The sequence below is a fragment of the Mauremys mutica genome, chromosome 6 (genome assembly GCF_020497125.1).
Source record: "Mauremys mutica isolate MM-2020 ecotype Southern chromosome 6, ASM2049712v1, whole genome shotgun sequence".
Lineage (NCBI taxonomy): Eukaryota > Metazoa > Chordata > Testudines > Geoemydidae > Mauremys > Mauremys mutica.
This window is the reverse complement of record NC_059077.1, coordinates 24,492,160-24,518,014: the sequence shown is the minus strand read 5'-3', so window position 1 is coordinate 24,518,014 and position 25,855 is coordinate 24,492,160.

The following is a 25,855-nucleotide window of genomic DNA, read 5'->3' as shown; positions in this document are numbered from 1 at the left end:
GGTACAGTAGTCTGGAAATGTTGAGAGCCACTGTTCTAGATGATGTCATGGTATCCTCTTGCAATGAGGATATCCCTCTGGGAGAGCAGACCCTAGTTATTTGGAAAAGGCAGGTAATAGAAATGGGGGATTTGATTATTAAAAATATACTTAGTTGGATTTGTGATGACCAGGAGAATTGGATGGTGAATTGGCTGCTAGGTGTGCAGGTTGTGGATCTCCTGAGGCAGCTAGACAAACTTGTGTAGTGCTGGAGGGGAGTCGGTGCTGGTGACACATGTAGGTACCAGTGACACAGTGTAAGTTGAGAGAGGTCTTGGAGGCCAAATTTAGGCTTAGGAAAGAGTTTAAAGTCCAGGATGTTCATGTTAGCATTCTCTGAAATGCTTCCAGTTCCACATGCAGGGCCAGTTAGGCAAAATGTGGCAGTAGATTGCTAGTAACATATACATTTAATTTTTAATTTTGGTTACTTAGCATCACTATGCATCATAACTCCAATCCTCTCTCTCTTCAGTATGGGCTTCAGGCAGATACAGGTGAAAATTAAGGTTGTCATTTAAAAAAAAAGGCATATGGGTCTTACTGGCACTATTGGAAAATAGTAATTAAAATGTTTGTTAGTGACAAATACAAGAAATGATAAAGCATAGTCTGGTTGGGGCAGGTAGCACGTTTGCAATATCATTGTGACAGCTACAAAAATTCATTAATTCACAATAGGGACTAACTGTACAAAATCTAAGCATTTGATTTGACGTTCTGTAAATGGCCTGTTCATGTGGCTGGACCTGATTAAAGCTGAAATCATATTATTCTGACTATTTTTTTAAACACCATAGGCTGCTGCATTATAGCAGGGGTTTTCCAATGGAAAGGCCAAACAGAGGGAGATACAAGCAGGACTGGTCTTAGAACTTCTGGGACCTCGTCTGAGTTTCATTTATAGTGTCCTATATTGTGGTTTATCACTTCTATTACACCTTACAGAAGTCTTCTGCTGCTGAAGGCCACCTCCTGCCCTCTGGCTATGGAGAAGAGGTGTACTATGTCTTGTAACTACAAAGAAATGCTACCCTTTCAGGCCTCATGGAGTGTGTAATGACCACTGGAGTGACTGTTTCTTCACTTCCCATCTCCTGCGGCATATATCCATAGCAATAATAGAATGCTGACTTGCATGTATAAACCTTGGAGGTACAGCCAGAGCATAGCCTTCTTGCAGTCTCAGGTAAAATAATTCATTAACATTAGTAAAGTGATTCATGGTCCTCAGCTGGAATACACAAAGTTTTGTAACAAATCAGTGACCACCTTAGACTCCATGGCTATCACTGTGCTACACATCCTGGCAACTCAGAACATTGTGGGTAGGCGTGGCAGAATTCAATTTTAATTTTTGCATAGTTTTGACAGATAACATCAATGTTTAAGTGTTTTTTTTCAATTTATATCTATTTAATTATTTACAGTTGCAGGAAATTAGGGGGGCTTCAGGCAATAGGGAGATCAGACAATAATTATGTAATGACAGTAGATGTTGATATTCAAAAAAATAAAGCTTTATAACTATTAAAACACATTGTCAACATCACATATAAAATTAAACAAAGTAAATTGCCTTAAATCAAACTCAAAGTTCTCAAGCATAATTTCTCTTACTTTGCTTATCTGCAAATTTTGATTATTATCGCGGAAATATTTTTATTGGTTTGTGTGTGTATGATGAAATTGACATTTACCAATAAAAATCTAATCCTTCCAAGCCAATCATAGGACTGGAAAGGACCTCAAAAGGTCATCTAGTCCAATTCCTTGCACTTGTGGCAGGACTAAGTATTATCTAGATCATCCCTGCCAGGGGTTTGTCTAACCTGCTCTTAAAAATCTCCAGTGATGGAAATTCCACAGTCTCCCTAGGCAGTTTATTCCAGTGCTTACCCACCCTGACAGTTCGGAAGTTTTTCTGAATGTCCAACCTAAACCTCCCTTGCTGCAATTTAAGCCCATTGCTTCTTGTCCTATCCTCAGAATTTAAGGCGAGAACTTTTTCTCCCTCCTCCTTGTACAACCTTTTATATACTTGAACACTGTTATGTCCCTTCTCCTCCTTCTTTTCTCCAGACTAAACAAAACGCAATTTTTTCAATCTTCCCTCATAGGTCAAGTTTTCCAGACCTTCAATCATTTTTGTTGCTCATCTCCAATTTGTCCACATCTTTCCTGAAATGTGGCACAAAGAACTGGACATAAAACTCCAGTTAAGGCCTAACCAGTGTGAAGTAGAGTGGAAGAATTACTGCTTATGTCTTGCTTACAACGCTCCTGCTCAAACATCCCAGAATGATGTTTGCTTTTTTTGCAACGGTGTTACACTGTTGACTCATACTTAGCTTGTGATCCACTATGACTCACAAATCCTTTTCTGCAGTACTTTCTAGGCAGTCATTTTCCATTTTGTGTGCGCACAACTGAATGTTCCTTGCTAAGGGGAGTACTTTGCATTTGTCCTTATTGAATTTCATCCTATTTACTTCAGATCATTTCTCCAGTTTGTCCAGATCATTTTGAATTATAATCCGATCCTCCAAAGCACTTGCAACCCCTCCCAGCTTAGTATCACTAAGTGTACACTCTACGCCATTATCTAAATAACTGATGAAGATATTGAACAAACCAGGCCCAGGTTTGATCCCTGAGGGACCCCACTTGATATTCCCTTCCAGCTTGACTGTGAACCACTGATGACAGTAGACACTCTCTGCGAATGGCACCCACCTTGTAGTAGCTCCATCTGGATTGTATTTCCGTAGTTTGTTTATGAGCCGGTCATTCAAGACAGTACCAAAAGCCTTACTAAACTCAAGATATACCATATCTACTGCTTGTCCCCATCCACAAGGCTTGTTACCCTGTCATTGAAAGCTATCAGGTTGGTTTGACACGATTTGTTCTTGACAAATCCATGCTGACTGTTACTTATCACCTTATTATTTTCTCGGTGTTCGCAAATTGCTTGCTTAATTATTTCCTTTATTATCTTTCTGGGTACTGAAGTTAAACTGACTGGACTATAATTCCCCAGGTTGACCTTATTTACCTTTTATTAGATTGGCACTATATTTTCCCTTTTCTAATCCTTTAGAATCTCTCCCATCTTCCATGACCTTTAAAAAATAATCGTTAGTGGCTCAGGTGTCTCCTCAGTCAGCTCGTTGAGTATTCTAGGATGTGTTTCATCAGGCCCTGCTGACTTGAAGACACCTAATTTGTTTAAGCAATTTTAAATTTGTTCTTTCCCTGTTTCATCCTTTGATCGTACCTCATTTTCACTGGCATTCACTGTGTGAGATGTCCAATCGTTACCAACCTTTTTGGTGAAAACTGAAACAAAAAAAGTCACTTAGCACTTCATGGGACATTAGCCGGAAATGTGCCGGGGGGATGGGGTGGGAGAGGAGAGGGGATATCGGCTTGCTCGGCCCCTGTCCCCAGCAGCTCAGCCCCAGGTGGGGGGTGGGTGTGGCCCGCCACCACTTCCCTAGTCAGGCTCTTTCAGGCATTGTACAGAGCAATGACCCTAAGTGGCTGGTATAAGAAGTGGCTGGTCCTGCCCCTTCTGCTCCCTTCCCAGGCCTGATTGCCAGGGATAGGGGCCAAGTGTGCCAGTGGGCAGGCGAAGTGGGAGAAGGACACAGCACCTCTCATCCCCCCCCCCACAGACCAAGCAGAAATCTGGGGGGGGGGGAGGGGCACTTGACCCCACATGTCCCCGTTACGTGTTGCCTATGTCTTTGGGGCAGGGCTGTCTTTTTGTTCTGTGTTTGTACAACACCTAGGACTATGGGGTCTTGATTCAGGCTTGGAGCTCCTAGGCTCTAGAACAATAAAAGAAAATTATAATAATAAAACAAGAATTCCAAAGAGCTCATAGCAGTGCAGTGAGCAATACAATCAAAAACAATGAACTCCAAAGCTGCACTCTAATAGCTAATTGAAAGTAATAAGCATCTTATTTATTATCATACGTTAGAGGCCAAATTCTAGCTAGTGGGGAAGATAAGGACCTGACAGAAAATAATATGGGCCAAAGGGGAGCACAGGATAGATGGATGTTTCTTCTCCAATTTTTACTCCTCCTAAAATTCTGCATAGATGACTGGCATAGGGAGGCCCTGTTATCTCAGGATCCATGAAGGGACACTTTGATTCAGGGCCTAAGGATCAAGATGTGTTATCTCCAATTCAAATTATATACTCTTTAGCCCTGGCAGATGCTTCAGGCTCCCAACAGGAATAATCTGCATTGGGAGGGATTTTGGGAAGAAGAGTATTTCTGGTGAGATTTTCAGTGCCTAATTAAACTACATTGAAAGTGTAGGCCAGCCCTTGAGGAGCAATCTAGCATATTCTTACTCTTAAGGATCAGTCCTCTGTGAGGAGGGGCTGTTCCTGCAGGATTTAGAAAAAGTGAATGCTAGGAGAAAGCAATGTTAAAGGAGCCAAATACTTATTGTTGTTGCAAATGGAGGATTTGCAACATGAGTCAAAGGGCTTGTCTACATGATTCATTAGTCTGCACCACCAGGGTGTACATTTTAGTCTGTACTAGTGTGTTGTGCACTGAATGTCCCATGTGGGCCCTGCTGATGCACACAAAGAGTTCCCTAGTGTGTGTTAATGTAGTCCCATTTAAAACAGTACTATGGAAATGCACACTAGGGAACGTTTAGTGTGCACCAGCAGGGTCCACACAGGTCAGTTAGTGCATGGACTCATTAGTGAGGACTAAGCACCAGAGGGATGTGAATTTTAGTCCTCACTAATGAGTCGTGCACTAACTGACCTGTGTAGACCCTCCTGGCAAATGCCCTTTAAAGCTGGGAGAGACAACCACCTGCACAAGCTCAAAGAAAAACAAAACCCCTTAGGGTTGCAGGTGATTGTCTCTCCTCGATTTAAAGGGACATTTACTAAGAAGGCTCCTCTGAAAGAATAAACATAAAATTAGGAATTTAATGATGGCAAGTAATTCAGAAACTAGGTAGGTCACAGAAAACGAGACTCAATTTCTTTCTGAGGAGTAGGATTCTGGATGAAAAACAACCTGAGATTTTGTGTGCTAAGTATTTGTGTTATTGAGGTCTTTCCTTTTGTGTTTCTGGATTATTATTGTGATTTTAAGCCTTGGTTCTGCAAGGTGCTTAAAAAAAACCTAACTATAAAGCACCAGAGTTCTCATATTGACTGCAATGGGAATATAGTTAGGCATGTGTGTCCAATGGACCAATATAAATACCTCATTCCCTTATGGACATCGTTGCTTAATATGCTGGAGGTTTTTTCATCATGGATACATATGTCATAAGCTTCTTGGGGCAGGAAATATAAACTATACGTTTGTAAAGTGCTGTGTAAAATTATGATTTTACAATGGGCACAGTTAAATTTTTCTTTTTCTATGATGTAAGATGTTACCAGTTCCAGCAGCATTATAAGAATTAAAAACATCTGCTCAATCTGGTAAAAATGTTTAAATTTTGACTCCTGTGTCATTTTTATAAATAATTGTAGTTAAGGGGAATCAATTCTGTCACCCTTCTTACATTTAATACCTTGCCCAGCAAGTTGTCTATTCAAGTGAAGCATAGTCACACACTACTCAGCATGATTAAGGGTGGCAAAATTGGGCCCTAAGTCATCATCTGTTCTAAATATCCAGATTCTTTCTGATAACGAATTGCCTACAATGTATATCTTTATTCATCCATACCTTTCCATGAAGGCAATGTTTCTAAAAATGATTATTACTTATAGGATCTTTAATATTATTGCTTGTTCTTCCAAAAGAGACTTTAAAAACTGAGTCTCTGTCAGATTTGGGGAACCCTAAATCAACAACATTTGAAGGGTGTGTGTGTGTGTGTGTGTGTGTGCCTGCACAACATGAGAGGACTACCGCTTTGTTTAAACTGTCCAACACTGCACCCAAGAGGCTAGACAGTATTGCCAGCTTTCTATTTTGAAAGAAACTAAAGCGTAACCAATGCATTTTGGGCCTTCAGTATTCACTAAGGTTTAATAACAGCATAAGAAATTTTCCATCTTACAGTCCTTGTATTATCATGAAGCATTTTGTATAGCTATTATGGATAGGATATTTATTTGAAGAACTTGTATTTTAACATTGAAAAGACAAATCCATTTCACCAGCAGGAAGACCATCATCAGATGGTACTAGGTAACTAAAAGTAAGGAAATGCTTTGGAGGTGTGAAAGGCCACTCACTAACCTCTCTACCTGAGGGTGCATCAGCTCTATTTTGACTGTTGGCATTATTTGTTTTAATATTTAGGCAAGTTCTGTCTTCAGTGGGTATCTCTACATGCCTCCTTTCATTGCATTTTATTCTTCTGAATTGAAAACAGATGCAAGAGAAAAGTGGTATAAAGAATATAGACCAAATTCATTGTTAAGTCACAGCAAGTTTTGCCAGTGGTACCCAGGCTTTGACCTCCAGTGATGGAAAGTCCACCAGAGTGAGGATGCAGTGCCACAATCCACTTGCAATCCTTGCTTTACCTGGGGTGCAGGGCCTGCCGGTACAACTTACACAGTCGATGTGATGGCTGGGGTGAGGTGGTGAGGTTTTGGGCTCACAGTTGTGCTGAGTCAACTCAGTACATCTCACAGTGTGTCCGCTTTTGGGCTTCTATAGATGTGTGGAATTTAGCGAAGTGTCCTTCCCAGGTGATTAATGCTCCTGAGTGCAGCTGTCTCCATAATATTGTGCACACACTATACAAATGAAGTTCTCTAAACAGAACTTTATCAATGAAGAATTGCAAGCATGTAATTACTTTAAATGATAAGTTTCAGAGTAGCAGCTGTGTTAGCCTGTATCCGCAAAAAGAACAGGAGTACGTGTGGCATCTTAGAGACTAGTGGGCTGTAGCCCATGAAAGCTTATGCTCAAATAAATTTGTTAGTCTCTAAGGTGCCACAAGTACTCCTGTTCTTTTTGTAAATGATAACTTCAGTAGGGTTTGCAGAACACTAAACTGCTGGTGCTGAACACAGGGCTAAATTCTACTTTTGTTTAAGTCAGTGTAAATGAGAGCAAATTGTGCCATATAGGCTATGATTTGAGTACAATGCAGCCTCCATTATTGATAGCAAAATGAAAGCATCACATGAAAACATTATTGTGGTTGATGATAAAATAAGTTGTAAAAGAAGCATTGTCTAGTGGTCAGTAGATTTGTGTTTCTGTTCCTAATCTTGTCATTGATTCACTGCGTGCCTCTGGTTAAAACAATTTGCATGTCTCCATTTTCTCATATGTGAAATAAGGCTAAAAGTATTTACTATTTTTTGAAAAGTGCTTTCGGATCCTGGGATGCAGATGCTATCTAAATGCAAAATATTATCATTATTGTAGCAATTATCTTTGAGAATTCATGGAGGATGAATGAGATGGCAGTGGACTGGAGAAGGGGAAACATAGTACACCTGTTTTTACAAAGAGGAACCAGGGAATTACAGACCAATCAGCCTAACTTCAATAGCTGGAAAGCTACTAGAACAAATTATTAAACAATCAGTTTGTAAACACCGAGAGGACAATAGGGTTATAAGGATTAGCCAGCATGGATTGTCAAGAACGAATCATGACATACCCATCTAATTTCCTTTGACAGGGTTACTGGCCTACTGCATGGTGGGGAAGCAACAGATGTGATATATCTTGATTTTAGTAGGGCTTTTGACACAGTCCCACATGACACTTTCATAAGAGAACTAGGAAAATGTGGTTTAGATTTAATTACTAGAAGATGGATGCACAGCTGGTTGAAAGATCATACTCAAAGAGTAGTTATCAATGATTTGTTATTAAACTGGTAGGGCTTATTGAGTAGGGTCTTGCAAGTGTTATTCTTGGATAGAGACTTACTCAATATTTTCGTTAATGACTTGGGTAATGGAGTAGGGAGCATGCATATGTAATTTGTGGGTGACACCAAGATGGGAGGGGTTGCAAGCAGTTTGGAGGACAGGATTAGCATTCAAAATGACCAAGACAAATTAGAGAATTGGTCTGAAATTAACAAGATAAAATTCAATAAAGACAAGTGCAAAGTACTTCACTTAGGCATGAAAAATCAAATGCACAATTACAAAATTGGGCTAGGTGGTAGTAACACAGAAAGATCTAGGGTTTATAGTGGATCAGTGTGATGTACTTGTGAAAAAGGCTAATATTCTGGGGTGTATTAACAGGAGTGTTTTATGTGAGACACAGAAGGCAATTACTCTGCTCTCCTGGGCACGGGTGAGGCCTCAGCTGGAGTACTGTGTCCAGTTCTGGGCACCACACTTTAGGAAAGATGTGGATATATTGGAGAGAGAGAGAGGTGAACAATAAAATGATAAAAAGTTTAGAAAACTGTCCTATAAGGAAAGTTTAAAAAAACCCGAGCATGTTTAATCTTGAGAAAAGATAACTGAGAGGGGACCTTGTGACGGGGGCCTTGTTTGTCAAGCTGGGTTGCCCAAGTGTGGGGTTGGTACACTCTATCATCCAGTCGTTAGGATTCCCTGTTAGATCAGGTGATTGCAGCAAGGCATACTCTGGACTCTTGCTGGGGCAGTGTAAACAAACGGTCTGTAGCCCCTGAGCCTCTGGCCTGGGACCGACAAGAACAATTGGAGTTCTCGCCCTCTGGGCGGGGTAGGACAATGATCTGCCTGTAGCCCCCGGGCAGGGCTTGCAAACAAATAGTCTATGGCCCCTAAGCCTCTGGGCTGGTGCAGACAGTAGCAATTGGGGTTCTGACCCTCTGGGCAGAGCAGAACAACAATCAGTCTGTAGCCCCTGGGCGGGACAAACAAATAGTCTATCACCCCCTAAGCCTCCTGGCTGGGACCGAGAGCAAACAGCAGCCATGCCTAGTGGCCTGTTGGGTGTGGTAGGGGAACCCAGCCCTTCCTGCTCCACCGGGTTCCAACCGAGGGCCCTATGAAGCCAGGGACTTCCCCACTAAGTGTTTAGTCATCGGCTTCTACTACATCCCTGGGGTCACTTCCTACCACAAATTGCGTCACAGGCATCTCATCAGCTGGCGGCGGCTTGGTGTCCCCGTCAGTCTCCACAGTTGGTGAGTCATCCACAGCATAGTCTGGGTCCACGAGTTCTGCCGCCTGGAGCATCACTGGCACCTCTGGAGGACCCTGCAATATAAGTCCTTCCTCCTCTGCAGCCAGCCCTGACTGAGCTGGGCTGTCTCCTTTTATCTGGTTCTTCCACCTGCAGGGAAACGGGGAAAGAGGGCGTGGCCTCCTGGGATCCCTGTTTGGCCCAGTGCAGGGTTGGTACATTCCATCACAGACCTGATAAATCTTCAAATATGTTAAGGGTTGTTATAAAGAGGACAGTGATCAATTGTTCTCCTTGTCCATTGATGGTAGGACAAGAAGTAATGGACTTAATCTGCATCGAGGGAGATTTAGGTTAGGTACAGTAGATGCTTGTTTGCAGCCACACCTTCTAAGATCAACTGCCACTTGCAAGCAATATTTCCCTGGGAACACTTTCCCTACCTTGAATTGTCCACTCGGTAACATCAACAGAGCCGCATTAGAGCGACATTTGTGACATTGTAATGTCACACCCTATGCTTACTTGCATCATTTTTGTGTGTGTGCGCAAAAACAGACAAAATGCCAAGAAGTCTCTCCTGAAAGAAAAAGTACAGATTATCCAAGACTGTCAAACTCCAGGGACTACTGAAAACAAAGATCCAGTCAAGTGGGAATTGCACAGGTTGGTTTTGTGCAGTATGTGGAAGCAGAAAGATAAGCTTTTGGCTAAATACGAAGACAGACAGTTGAATAGCTTCCGTAAGAGTGGGCATGAAGAAAAAGCCCCTCATGTCCACCAGGCTCTCTTATATAGTTTAAGGAGAAGAGGGCACAGGGAACACTGTTTGCAGGACCTACAATCAAGGAAAAGCCCTTCAGCTTGCCGCTTCACTTGCACTGAACGATTTTAAGGCAAATGGCAGTTGGTTTACCAGATAGAAGAAATGCTTCAATGTCACTTTCAAAAAAGAGCATGGCAAAAAACAGTTGGCGGACAAACCATCAGCTTAACAGTACCAGTGCAAAAAAATTCCTCACATTCTTGAAAATTTTCCCCGCCGACATCTACAGTGCTGAGGAAACAGGACTTTATCTGAAAGGCTCTGTGACAGGACATAGAAAAATTGAAAAGCAAGAAGGAGAGAAAGCTTCCAAGGACAGGGTATCCGTGCTTATCTGTGCCAACATGGATGGGAGTGACAAATGCCCGCTGTTCATGATTGGGAAGTTAAAATGACCTAGATGCTTTCTGAAGGATTTCAATAAACTTCCCCTCAGTTATGTCAGTTCAGCGACTGCCTGGGTGACAGGTGAGATTTTCATCAACTGGCTAAAAAAAGTGGGAACATCAGCTTTGCTTGCAGAGCCGTAAGATATACCTCTGACTGGATAACTGCTCTGCTCCAAGGAGTGGTTATCACGAACATTCAGCTTGAATTCTTACCCCCTAACACTACATCTTTGATGCAATCTCTGGATCAAGGTGTGATTAAGAACCTCACGGAACAGTAATCCGGTTTGTGATTTTTTGATCATTATTGCTGCTCTTGATGTGGACTCCAATGCTGATGTTCAGACAGTCCTGAAAACTGTAAATTTGCTCAAGTGCATTCATCTTGTTGCTGAGGCCCCTGCAAGATGTAACAATTTCCAACTGTTTTAGGAAAGGCAAATTTGTTGTGCCGGTGGCAGGTGTGAAAGAGAAGGATATTGAAGAGTTTGACGACCCCCTGAACAATGTTCCACTTCCAATCAATGTGGAAAAAGAGGACTTAGTAGCTGCTGTATATGAAGATTTGCTCACATTCAGAGAGCTAACTGATGAGGAATTACCGTGTGCTGCAACTTTGCAAGGTCAGAGAAATGAACTTGTGTTGATGAAACATAACATAATCAAGAGAGTGAGGATGATTTTGGTGAAGTTCCACCTCTGACAAACTCTGAGCTGTTGAAGACTTTGAACAGACTTTGAACAGTTTTTGCTGTTACATTGTTTAGTTTTTGAGTGCAGTTATGTAAAACTTTAGCACCTACAAGTCCACTCAGTCCTACTTCTTGTTCAGCCAGTTGCTAAGAGAAACAAGTTTCTTTACATTTATGGGAGGTAATGCTGAAAGTGAGACCAAGTGTTCGCATGGCACTGTTGTAGCTGGTATTGCAAGATAAGATATTTATGTGCTAGATGCACTAAAGAATCATATGCCTCTTCATGCTTCAGCCATCGTTCCAGAGGACATGCTTCCATACTGATGACTCTCATTTTTAAAAAAAATGTGTTAATTAAATTTGTGACTGAACTCCTTGTGGGAGAATTGTATGTCTCCTGCTCTGTTTTACCCGCATTCTGCCATATATTTCATGTTATAGCAGTCTCAGATGATGACCTAGCACATGTTGCTCATTTTAAGAACACTTTCACTGCAAATTTGACAAAATGCAAAGAAGGTACCAATGTGAGATTTCTAAAGATAGCTACAGCACTCCACCCAAGCTTTAAGAATTTGAAGTGCCTTTCAAAATCTGAGAGGGATGAGGTGTAGAGCATGCTTTCAGAAGTCTTAAAAGAGCAACACACTGATGCGTAAACTGCAGAACCCAAACCACCAAAAAAGAAAATCAACCTTTTGCTGGTGGCATCTGACTCAGATGATGAAAATGAACATGTGTTGGTCCACACTGCTTTGGATTGTTACCGAGCAGAACCTGTCATCAGCATAGACGCATGTCCTCTGGAATAGTGGTTGAAGCATGAAGGGACATATAAATCTTTAGTGCATCTGGCATGTAACTGGCTACAACAGTACCATGAAAATGCCTGTTCTCACTTTCAGATGACATTGTAAACAAGAAGCAGGCATCATTATCTTCTGAAAATGTAAAAAATCTTGTTTGCCTGAGCGATTGGCTGAACAAGAAGTATGACTGATTGGACTTAGGCTCTAAAGTTTTACATTCTTTTATTTTTGTACATAATTCTACATTTGCAAGTTCAACTTTCATGATAAAGAAATTGCACTACAGTACTTGTATGAGTATTTTTCAGTTCACCTATTTCTTTTGTTTATCATTTTTACAGTGCAAATATTTGTAATAAAAAATAATATAAAGTGAGCACTGTACACTTTGTATTCTGTGTTGTAATTGAAATTGATATATTTGAAAATGTAGAAAAACACCCCAAAATATTTAATAAATTTCAGTTGGTATTCTATTGTTTAACAGTGTGATTAATCGTGATTAATTGCAATTAACTCAAAAAATTAATCGACAGCCCTAATTACTACATTACTGCAGTTCTAATGTATTCTGAGATATTTCTCTTTTGATTCTCACTGATGACCTCAGTCTGTGTTACTTCCGCTGTGCAAAGCCTGCAATGATATTCATTATTTCTCTCTCTTTCTCCTTGGTTGACAAGCCATTTTATAATACTCATACATATATTAGTACTAATACAGATGCTACGTATCTGCACAAAATAAGCAGTTATTATATCTGATGTTTATAAAATTTAGTTGATTAAATCAGGCATTGGGAACCCTGCATATCCATGAATAGAGAATGTCTTCCATTCTGATAGGAATATCTTATCTATGTCTCATATTGCCCCCCTCCAACATCATTCCCTTAATACAACTCTCATGTCTTCTATTAAACTGGTGTAAGTAAGAGCTGAATCAGATCCTATGGGCTCCAAACACTCCCAAATTTTGGAGATTTTTGAAGTGTGGATCTAGAACTTGATACTGTAGTCTGGGCCTGTCAGAGTGATGAGGCTTAAGTGAATTTCTGGCCCCAGACGAATATCAAATCTATGTAAATATTAGTTTTTCAGCCGATCCTGCTTTCTTGATTATGGTGACTGGCACCTTCCTATAACCCCAGCATTCTTTTTAAGGAAGAATTTGAGTGCCATCTCTTCAGCCCTCTCTAAATGGCATTTCTTGATAATGCAGTCTCAGGGCTTATCTTCACAGTGAGGTAATGTGCTCTACTGGGGAGTGATTTCTAAAGTGCACTAACCATGTTGTACATTAATTGGTCCATGTAGACCTTGCTGACATCCTAATACATAGCGCTGTTTGAAACAGTACTTCATTAAAGCACACTAGAGAATACTTAGTGCCCACCAGCAGGGTCTACACAGACCAATTAATGCACAATATGTTAGCTTGCTTTAGAATCACACCCCAGTAGAACACATTACCCCACTGTATAGACAAGCCCTCCATCTTTCTAGGGCCTAAAATGGAAATCAAATTAGTCACTGCTTACAAGAGAAATAAAGTGATGATTTAAATCAGCAGCAATGGCCAATGCATATTTTTCTATTTTTCATAAAAATAAACAAAACCCAAAAAATTCACTGCACTTTTTTAGGCCCCAAGTTTCCCATTTCTATTCCATCCCTTTCTTTCCATACACAGCATCAATTTCCCTGCTCCGAACTGAACAGTCATCTTTGCAATCAACCTATTGCTCCCAGATTTTTTCTGCAAGATAGTTTGGGTGCACACTGGTTGAGATTATCTCTGGATATAAGTATCTTCACAGAGGCAGCAAAGGCATCACGTGCTTCTGTGTTTATTGTTGCAGATCAATAAAAGTTAGAAATTAAAGATTACATTTTTCCATCAGTTACACAGGTGTCAATCCAGAGTAACTCCACTGAGATCAATAGAGGTACTCTTGTTTTATAACTGAGGGCAGATTTGGCCCTGAAGAAGCATATCTTATGTCTAGTGGGAGCATCACCGGGGGGGGTGGGTAGTCATTGAGCTCTCTAAATATCTTCACAGACCCTCTGGAAAGTTAAGCACACTGAAGGGAGTGCATATTTAAAATACACAAAAGAGCCATAACAGAAATAAAAGAAATATATAAACAGGAAAAACTTATCTGAAAGCAAAAGGGGTAAGGAAAACAGGAAAAGGGAGATACTGGAAGAAGAGGCAAATAGGAAAAATAAGAGGAGATGGGGCAATTACGCAGTCAGATGAAAAGAGGCAGGGTATTCTAGAAGTGTTTGGGAAGGAAAAATGTTTCCCAACAAATTTCACTGCACATAACCGCCTCTCCCTATGGACACAGGTATCACAACTCTCCTTGATGGGACTCCTATGCCTCCCAGACTCAGTTACTTACTACACCTCTACCTTGATATAACGCTGTCCTCGGGAGCCAAAAAATCTTACCACATTATAGATGAAACTGCGTTATATCGAACTTGATTTGATCCGCCAGAGCGCAGCCCCGCCCCCCTGGAGCACTGCTTTACCGCGTTATATCCAAATTTGTGTCATATCGGGTCGCGTTATATCGGGGTAGAGGTGTACTTTCATCCCCTGATTATCTCATCAGGATACAAAATCAGCTATTAGTCATCAGCAGGAATTGCTGCAGATGCCCTGTTTTTGTCTTGAGAGTCTTGATTATCATCTTTAAAATATTCCTCTCAGTCCTTTGTATTTTACTTTTGTATGTTGTATAATCACCTTCTAAAATGTCCTGTCAAGCTTATTTCTTGTTCTCTTTGGTCATAGCATGTTGGATAGTCTTGAAGAAAAAGTATTTTTAAATATGCAAGATTTTTTTTCTCCTGGGGTAAACTCGATCATGTTATAGCAAAGTTTTGTAAATCAACCTTATTTCATTGCCCTCTGGTGGTGTTTCTAGGTAATTTAAAATAGTTTCAATGTAATTGGAAAATATTTGCTTGTAAAGCAGAGTAAGGAATTCATAAGAGAGAATTCGGTTAATCAGTCAAGGATATTACAGTTCCCCTTCAGTATGAGATTAGCTAATCAGGATTTGCTGCTCTTTCGCTGAAGAAAATAACCATGCAGCTAAATCAAGATTCTGTTCAGCTGAACTCTATTACAAAAATAATTTTAAAAAATTGTGATAAATTATTTACCATTTTGGTAATGCCCTAAATTTTGCTTTTGTAATATGATGATGATTTTAAGGGCATGATTTTATTTAAAAGACCAAAGTAATTGTTTCAGAAGAGTTCTTATGCTCTAGGGCAGAATATTACAAAATGCATCCTTGTCATGAAATGTTATTAAACTTAACTAGAAGAGATTTAAGCAGTAGGTATAAAGGCCCTGATTCTACAGTGAATCTTATGAAGGCAAATATCTCCACCCATGCAGAACTGATTGTGGGACTAGGTTGTAAGACTGTACTGTTAATCAGCTTTCAGCTTTATGATTACAGGACCAGTATTATAAGCAGTTTTTAAATGTGCACGTGGAAAAAAATGTCCACACAAGAAATAATAAATAACCAATGATAATCTTTCATATTTCCCCCAATACTATTTTATTAATTATACTGCAGTAGTGCCCAAAATGTGTTAGCTGGTGCACAGATGTATAGGAAGACTCAGTCCCTGCCTCAAAGAGCTTATAATTAAGAAGTTTGTATAAACTATTATCAAATTCCTTATCCGATGATCATATTGAAAAAGAATTATTTGCTAACATTTGATATTGTTCAAAATTAAACGTTTTTATTGTACAAATATATTTTCAATTACTCCTCTCACTTACACTGCTTTTATATCCATGTTAATGAACTGACTTCTATGCAGTTACTTATAATATACACCAGCATATGGGAGAAAAGAATCATTCTCATTCTATACAGTGGAATTACATTGCTGGAATGAAAACAAGTAGCTAGCCAATATAATCCCCCAACTTTCAATCCCTTATGCAAGTACTTAACTTTATGCACATGCTTAACATGATAGCTAGGAGAGCGTTAGGCAGCCTCAAATATAGGAGTCACTACTGGTCTGTCTATATTATAGGTTTATATAATATATATATTTATCTTTATATGTGTATTTCTGTGGAGATGAATATATAGAGTATATACACACAGTAGGCCAGATCTTGGCCCCCATTCCTCCTTTGTGGTGCTCCAGAAAGTCACCTTAGCCAGCTATATGGTGATTTCCCCCAGTATAGGAAAATCCCCAGCTGGCCTTGCCATAAGAGGTGTATTGAGAGTGTGGTCATGAGAAAGGCGGCATGGCTTGACCACTGATGCACTCTGGCTATCCCTGACAGTTAAAATGGCCGGTTGAGAGCTATTGTAGCCACATAAGGCTGCTCTAAGTTGGACCAGGGTCTCAACTGGCACCCAGCTAGCCCCAGTATCACTGAGAACATAAAGATGGCATTACGGCCATCTTTGTTCTTCCCCTGCACTTCCCCTTCCTCTTCCAGTTACACCAGATGTAGTTGTGACTGGTGTCATTGACAATCTACATCTACATATTTAAAAAAAATATTCAGTCTTCTAACATATATAACAATATTCAGCCAATTTTACTAAATCTTAACACTGTTACACTACCCTGAACCTTTATAGAACTTAAAACAAACTGGACATTTGTAGGGCATTTTGAGACTTTTGTTGCTATTGGCAATGGTTTAATCTTTTTCTTCAACAAGATGATCCATAAACTGTATAATGAATGTGGAACTGTTTCAAGACATCTAGAATTTAAAAAAGAAACAAAACAAAAAACTCAACCAAAAAACCCCTGGTTAGTTAGGAGTGAAAGTGAAACCCTCAAAGGAACCAGACAGAGCTGATATTGATCTATGTCTGATCAAACTTTATATAAGTTGTATGTATTCAGAATATCGTATTACAGAACTCAGCAAGTAATTTTTTCCTCCTAAATGAAATAAAAACGTCTGTTATCACAGAAGGTGAAAACATCTGCTCTGGTAACACAAAGTATTTTTTTATTTGGTAAATTGTACCAGAATATCTTTTAGTCATTTCTTCTTTTATGATCATATAGATAAGGCCTTTTAGTATGTGGCACTTAACAAAAAGAATCCAAGGCCTAGTTCATAGTGTGCCTCTGAGCTGGGCTCAACACAGCTCAGGAGAGTGGGCAAAGATGACTTTAAGCCACACTGGCACTCCTCCCCCTGATCGCGGGGCTAGCTAGCTGCTGGTGTCAAGCAGAGCTGCCTCCGGTTGCTTTACTTTGTGTGTGGCTGTCAATAGGCCCTGATGGCCGTTCCAGGGATTTTATAGAGTTGCCCTAATCGTGCTACTTTGATCCTTGTCACACATTCTATGCTGGGGGAAAGTGGAGGACATAGGAGCTATTACAGATGCTTGTCATGGACCAAGAATTTTCCCACACAGGAAGAATCTTCAGGATGCTGGATCTGCTGGTGTTATAGCAGTGCAAAGAAGCAGGACTAGGGGCCAGGATCTAGTACTAAGTATTCCCAGCATTCTTATTGAAAAACAGCTAGCAAAATACTAAAACAATAAAGATACTGAAATAGCCACAACATATTTCCAGTCATTTGGTGGGGCCATATATTTACATCTCTTGTAATTGTTTCATGTCTGCAAATGCATTTCCTTCTATCTGTTGCTGTACGGTTGATAGGCATGAGTGTGAAGTTGAATATGACAGTGGCGCAGCCAGGAGTGAAAATATGAGACCTGGACTTGTCTCCCTTCTCCCCCTTACGGGTTTCACCTAGGGAGGTTGGTGCGAAATTACATTGCAGATTTAAGGGCCTGAGACAGGAAGAGAAATACAGTGGGGTTGCCACAGGTCTAACTGGACTAGAATTTGGTGCAATATTTACCATGAAGCTGATTGTTTTGGAGGAGAAGCTCTGTAACCAGAATATTGGGCTCTGTTCTCACTCAGAACCTTGAAGGGTCAGCTCCTCAGGCAAGATATCTGACTCCTTCTACTGGAAAAGAAGAACATGCCAAACAGCAGAAAGATGTAGCTTGCAAATAAGTGTATTTTTTTTAAGGAAATATAGGCACAAAATAGACCAAAATAAATGTTTCTGTTCATGCCGTTTGTTACGTTTTGTCTAACAAGCCTCCCCCTTCCCTATCCCACCTCTGTTCCCTCCATTCTGTAACCTCACCACCCTGACTGCTACTGGGCTTGAAGCCAGAATGAAACTTCTATTGTACTGGGATCGGCTACATTCTTCCAACTTGCCTCCCCTTTATTTTTAATGAGTTTTGCTTTGCTTACTGAACACTCTAAGCTTCACTAACTACAGAGCAGCAGAGGATGACCCTGGCCTGGCCTGCAAGACAGCAGTTCCTAAAGCACTCCTAGTACAAGCTGGCCTGATTCTGACCCTTGTAATATTAACAGTTAAAATAACCCTGTGGCTAGACAGCACTGGAGAGAACCATGATTTACTACAGCATAAAACTGATTTTGTTAATGAGTGGAAGGATTTTAGGCAGTTGGATGTTCTGTGATAAGCAGTATGTCCAAAATCAGTGTAATAGTTATTTGGCTAACTGCCTGGAACTGGAAGGATCAATAAACTAAATGGGCGATTTTCTAAATTATTGGGGCTTTTGGAGTAGGTACTCACACAAGATTCAGATAAACAGGCCTTTACCGCCACAACAATCCACAACTATTCTATGTCAAAGTAAGGCATGATGGAGTCTGGAGTCACTGGAGAGCACATTGATTTCTTTCTCTAGATACACAGATGAAAGAGCATTCAGACCTTCTCCATGAAAGAGATCAGTGATTGAATGGATTCTTGATCTTGTGAATGCTGATTGCTTACAATTCCTGCTGACTTTAGTTGCAGCAGGGAGTTCTCAGCACCTTGCAGCATCAGCGTCTGGCTTTATACTGGAAACAGAGAATCTCAGACATAACTGAACAAGTTGATGTAGGGCACACTATAAACAAAATCAAGGAAAAACAGCTGTTCCTGGAATTTAATCAGAATGAGACAACAAAAATAATGAGACATGACACGCATAAATCCTTAATTTTGATCTAAAATACACCTGGGAACTTATTCTCCTTTTACATTGCTAGAGTAGTTATAAACGAGAATCACACCCTTTGACTCTATGTTGCACATGTAATTTATGGAGCTCTCTTTTCTCTTTACATGGGGTACTGCTATTAGTATTTGTGGAAATGCCTAGGAACCAAAGTCACGGTTCAGGACCCCACTGCACTCAGGGCAGTGCAGACACAGAACAAAAAGTCAACTCCCACTCCCCAAAGAGTTACAATTCGCTCTGCTTGTAGTGTTCCTTGTACATGCTCAAACTGAGGTTCCTACTAGTCTGTTTTGTGTTTTCTTGAAAATGGAAAAACAAAGGTGTGGGGTGGGGGGGAGAGAGGGATGAAATGAGAACATACTATCCCCAAAGCAAAGAGACTATTACAGCTACACATTACTGTTTTAGTTCCAGGTGCAACCTTTTAAAGTGAACAAGTATTTTTCAAGTAACTTGCAGTTGTGAAAACAATAATTTAAGTTTTGATCTCCTAAAAATGCTTATTTTTGGAAGAAGCAATGTGCAGTGACCAGTGCAGAGCAGCAGGCGCTCACTGTGAGTTTGTCTCTTTGAGGAAGAGCAGTCTCGACATTGTCACTCCTGCTGCTGCCAGGCAACTTGCACCTTGGTGCGTTAAACGAGATCTTCTGGAAGTTGCACTCACCATAAACCACTTGGTCACTGCTTTGGAGAGTAGGGGGACAGCGTATACAAGTAGCAACAATACAAAGCCATTAGAAACTCCTTTGGAGCTGAATTGGGGATGCTTTAGGGTGGTAGGGTTTATTCATCCTATTTTATCTCATGTTAAGTTCAGTAATTTGCAAACCTTGTATTCTATCTTTTCTAATGTGCTTGAACTCTATTGCATCTAGTAGTTGTCACCTATTTAAAGGCCGCTCTATTATAGCACTCATTTAGGTATCAAGGGGTGAACTCTGTTCCCCTGCACAATGCCAAAGCAAAGGCCTTTAGGCAAGGTATATTTTTGGTGTGTGTGGGGGGCATATAGCTAACTAGATAGACATAAAAATGTAGAGTAATTATGGCAGATGTATGCTGGGTACAGGAAAGCTGGAGGGTTATATTTGATTATTATTATCTGAGTGACCAGTAAAGCCAAACCCCAGGTAGAGTGTATATTTGAGTGACATATACTGTGTCCATTCTGTTAGGAGCACCTTGGGAACTCCACCTGCTTCCAGAGTCCTGTTCAGTGCTTAGACGGCAGGGTGCAGAAAGGTTCTTATCTCATTATTCAAACACCTCTCAACAGGCAGAATATATATTACAATCCCACTGAAATTACTACTGGCCATAAATGCTGATTTAGAGTACTATACCCTCCCAATTAATTTAACATTCTATACCTGCAATATTCTAATCATTCAATTACAAGGAGCTCTTTTAACTTTAGACTCCATAATTTCAACTTGCATGCCTCATCTGCTGATAGGGCTTCAATTCCCATCTTCATTCCGATGGCTCCCAAATCTACCTGCCCACTCCCAATCCATCTGCCTCCATGCAATCCCATATCTGTTTATTTCTTTTATGTTTTGCCATGAACTTAAATGTAACATGGCCAAACCTGAACTCTTTATTTTTCCTCTCAGGCCCTCTCCACTCTTCATATTTTCTGTCATTAACAACCCCACCATCCTCTCACCTGAATCATCTCTGGCTCCTTTCTTTCCCTTACCCCATACGTCCATGCTGTGTCCAAATCTTGCAGTTTCTTCCTTCATAGTGTCTCAAAGTGCTGTCCTTTTCTTTATGTCCAAACTAAAACTCTCACACAGGCCCTCATCATCTCCTGTCTTGATTACTGCAATTGCCTTGTATGTGGCCTCCCCTACATCCATGTTGGCCATCTGCAGTCCATTCAAAAATACAACTACTAGGGTCACCTTTCTTGCCTGGGTTTCAGGTCACATCATACCTTCCCCTCCCTGTGAATCTATCCACTTGTTTCCTGTTTTCTTCCACAAAGACTTTAAGCTTTCCATCATCACATTCAACACCCTTTGCAACTCATCACCTCTCTAATTACTTGCTCTTGTCTCTTATTATGTCACCCCTTCTCCTCCAATCTGCTGATGCCTTGAAAACTTCTGTACCTCTCTGACAACCATACTTTCCTATCGCTAACACAAATACCTTGTCTGATAAATTCTAGCAGCACATTAGCCTTTTTCATGGCCCATCACGTTGCTTGGCTTATGGCCCCAAGGGATGTTTTGACAGTCAGACATAGTCACTACCCCTCTGAACTCCGGCCAATCCTCCTTTCCCCCAGGACACACCCACTGCACTGGAGGGTCCAAAACATGGTGGTCCAGAGTAACTATATTAGCTCTACACCACCTGGGAATTCCTCGTGCACTGGGGAACCTGGTGTGCTATACCGTGAGGTTTATTGAACTCAATGGAGTTATCCCAGGGATGAATTTGGCTTTGTGTATATTTATGAATTAGAGATTTAGACTGTGGGGATAACTAGGATCTCACAGCTGGAGAGCAGTAGGATGCAGGATAGCTGAATAATATGAACTGTGCTGTTTCCAGAGACATGTTCATTTACAGTTTCTTAACATTTAATTTTCTAGCAAATAACTGGCCCCTTGTCCCTGGGGAGTAGAAGTAAATGGTGCTAGGATAATTTGTATCCCTTGGGTGCCAGCGAAGCATGCTGAGGAATGTGACTGTTCCCTTTACCCAAAGACCCCTCTCACTCCCAGCTGCTCCCCTGGCCCTGAACATGCCAAAGTAATCCCAGAAGTGATTTCAGTGGGGAAGTATGCTGCATTGTCTCTACGCTCCTTCACTGCTGCTTGGGGCTTTCCTGCCCTATTTGACTTTTATTTACTCCCATCCACATCTCACAGCAAACGGGAGCAGAACAGTCTTAGTCAATGTTTGTAAAGCTTTTCAAAGATGAACACCAGTAAGTATTATTGCTAGTATATGTATACAACTTTAACTGCCCCGTCCCAGGCATGACATGTTCAGCATCCACCTGTTTAGGAGTAGAAATCCCAACCCCTCCCCAGAGCCTGGCCCTCCTGAATCACAGTGCACAGAGCTGATGGTGCCCTGTTGGGCCTGCTTACTGAACCATTGCTTTTTAAATTCCGACTCATGCATTTTTATACTAGTTGAATATTTATCCCAGTTCCATTGATATTAAAATTGTGCCAAACAGTGTGTAGCAGAGCTTTTTTTCTTTAAATTAGCATCAGATGCTGTGAGTGTGCAGGGAAGGGTGGGCAGGAGGGAGGTTACTTTGTGTCATGTGATCCCCACGTCATATGATATGACAATAATACATTTCTTGGTGTCAGGAGCTGGATTCTTGGTAGGATTTCCCAGGCCAGCAATGAAAGTATCTGGCTTGAAAACATCTGTGGAAAGAGCTCACTTCTGCTGTCCTTACTCAGGCACAATATCCTTTAAAGCCAATTAGATATTTATCTGTGTGAGGTCTGTAGGCCAGGACTCAAATTGGTTTTCCATTGCTTGCAAAAATAGATTACCCAGAAGTATCCAGTCATTTTGAGACACCTGTTTGTGGATTCAGACAGAGGATATACTTCACTTGACATCTTCTGTAATGAATGCCTCTTACTTCAAGGGGAAAAAAGGGAAGAGCTCTGAAATGAGCAAACAACCTGTTCAAACAGCCAGACAGTTATTGCCGGGTAGGCCAACAAATACTTCACTGAGAACCTCAGAAATCTACTTAGAAAAATAAATCACTGTTGTAATGCTACATAACACTCACTTGACAGAAACAGGTATTTCTGATCTCCAGCATAAATCTGAGGAATTATGAGGGCATGTTGCATTTATACCCCATTTTAGTAAGATACTTAAGATCACATCCAACTTAAGCAGGTGAGTTATCCCACTGACTTCAGTGGGGACTAACAGGCCAATCCTGTGAGGGGCTGAGCTCCTTGAACCACTAGGAATGTCAGAAGGAGAGAAGAACACTGGGCACCTTGGAGGAGGAGCTCAGCTCATTGCAGAATCAAGCTTATTTGTTCCCTGTACATACTACTCACTTTTTGAATTGTGACCAAGCATTTGATTATGTGAAGGGAATTCTGTGTAGTCCATTTTTGGAGATGTCCTTACTGTAAAAGCCCGAATAAAAAGTATTTCAATCTTTTATGCTTTTCCCAGGCTGCAGAGTGTCCTGAAAATAGTTCTATACCCCACCTCTCTTCTACCACCCCTCTCCGCTTGATACTGGACCCAGCTTTAATGAATACGCTGCTGCCAGTAGAATGGCAGCTATATTTGTTTAATGAACCTAATATGGCGTTTAATTGCTGCATTATTTCCTTTGTCAGCACTCTGGATAATAAAGTTATTGGTATTTGACTAATTTTTCATGCTTGACTTAAAATATATCAGTAAATATGATGTCAGCTTCAAAGAGGAACTACCAGGCAAACTACGGGGACTTAAGAATTGCTTTTTTCCCCCATGAGCAGTAATTACTGGAGGTAAATGAAACTTCTGGGAACTGTTATTTCAAATTGAATTTTAACTGTTTGCTTCCCAGTAGGAAAAACCTAAAATGCATTGTTTGAATGAAGCAGAAACAAGGAATAAAGGAGGCGGTTAAGGGAGATGTTACAGGGGAGGTGGGTGCTTGGAAGTTTGTGTAGAATAACAATTTTTAAGACAATATATTTAGGTAGCAAAATCCATGTATTGAAATGACTAATAAGATCAATTAATATCTACTAATGTAATGTTGTTTATCTGGAGGATGGTCTTCCCTTCCTGTAGGGGAAAGGCCCATAGAGCATTGTGTGAGGCTCACCTCTTGGAATTTCTTTTCTGTCTTCCTTGCATGAGGGAAGGATGCATAACGTGGCCCTGGGGTAGGGTGACCAGACAACAAGTGTGAAAAATCGGGATGGGGGTGGGAGGTAATAGGCGCCTATATAAGAAAAAGACTCAAAAATCAGGACTTCCCTATAAAATCGGGACAGCTGGTCACCCTACCCTGGAGAGAGGTGACCTAGGACTCCATCACAGCCTTAGGTTCCATGGAGAAAATGTGCTGAAATCCCATGGATACGGGAGCTGTAGAGCAAAGAATAAGTCTCACTCCTTTAGCATGGCTCCCTCACCACCTTAGTATGGCTCCCTCCTACACAGCACACACAGGGACTTGCTCAGGGTTGGACAGGCACTTGACAACTGTTTCCATTCTGCAACCTCCTCTCCAGTTCCACTTAGTTAGTTCCCTGTGAGCAGTGCAGATCTAGCCGTAAAAGAGATACTTGCCTGGAAAACAAACATGGATTAAAGTGCAAACTGAGCTCCCCATTATACCTGTACAATCCTATTATAGTCAATGTGGCCACACAGGTGTAACCGAGAGTAGAATTTGGCACTAATTGACATTAATCAAACATGATTAAAATAGCAATTAAATTCAATAAAATCATGAATGAATAAAACCAGGCCAGAACTGGGTGCTGAGCTGAAAATAAGACATTTTCAAGCAGGGCTCATCTCATGACAGAAAGGATGGGATTTCACAGCCCTTTAGCTGCAGAGGCAAAGATAGAGAAAGTATCCCTCCTGCAACCCCATTCCCTCGAGATATCATATAGCAGGTTAGCATAAAGCATCATATAGCAAGGAGCCAGAAATTCAGAAAGGTATCTTGGACTGAATGCATCCACTATGTAATCTGTGATTGCCACTGGACACAGACCCTGTGGATGCAACACATGTGCTTTTACAGCACGTTATTTTGCTGTACCATGCAGCAGAAGGAAGGTAAGATTATAACAGGTCAATGAAAATACTAGTGCCAAACTCAGAATAATGTGTATCCTGAAGAGACTGCAGCATGCTCTGCTACAAACAGGTTTGCACTAAGACATGGTGAATCAACTTGATCAGCCACTAGAGGACTAAGCTCTTGCATCAGATAGTTAGGCTCTTTCATCACACTGTTCTGACAATAAGATTGGAGTCCAAGCTTGCAGACTGATGCAATAGTACTTATGGAGCTGGTAGCAAGGGAGTTAGTTAGTTACCCCTGTGACAGAAAGGACCGAAAGGAAATTTTATAAACAAAATATCCTTTAGGCTCTGAAATAAAAAATGAAGAAGCAGATCTCCTGATATAAATCAGCTAATACTTCAAAGTAAATGTGAGATAAAATGACAGAATTGTGCAAATGTCTGCTGTCAAAATGATACACTAATTGATCTTTAAAACGAGTACAATAATATCTAGAAAGTCTGGCTACTTTATTAAAGCATCTACACAGGAAAAGCCTGTACATGGATCTTTAGTTAAACAACAAGTGAGATATTGGAATAGGGCAGAAGTTCCCATGAAAAGTTTTAATGGGTCTGTATACTTAGAAATATCTATAAGTATTTCTGTGTTCTGAATCTGGTTGAAAATGCTGGGAAAAGGACTTGGGGTAAGCTATCTTGTAGGTCAGTGGTTCTCAAACTAGGGCTGCAGCTTGTTCAGGGAAAGCCCCTGGCAGGCTGGGCTGGGCCGGTTTGTTTACCTGCTGAGTCCACAGGTTCGGCTGATCGTGGCTCCCACTGGCCGCGGTTCACTGCTCCAGGCCAATGGGGGCTGCAGGAAGCGGCGCAGGCCGAGGGATATGCTGGCTGCCCTTCCTGCAGCCCTCATTGTCCTGGAGCGGTGAACTGCGGCCAGTGGAAGCCACGATCAGCCGAACCTGCGGATGCTGCAGGTAAACAAACCGGCCTGGCCCGCCAGGGGATTTCCCTGAACAAGCGACAGCCCTAGTTTGAGAACCCCTGTTGTAGAGATAGGGGAATGCCTTGTGAGTTAAGTTCAGGCTCTAGAAAC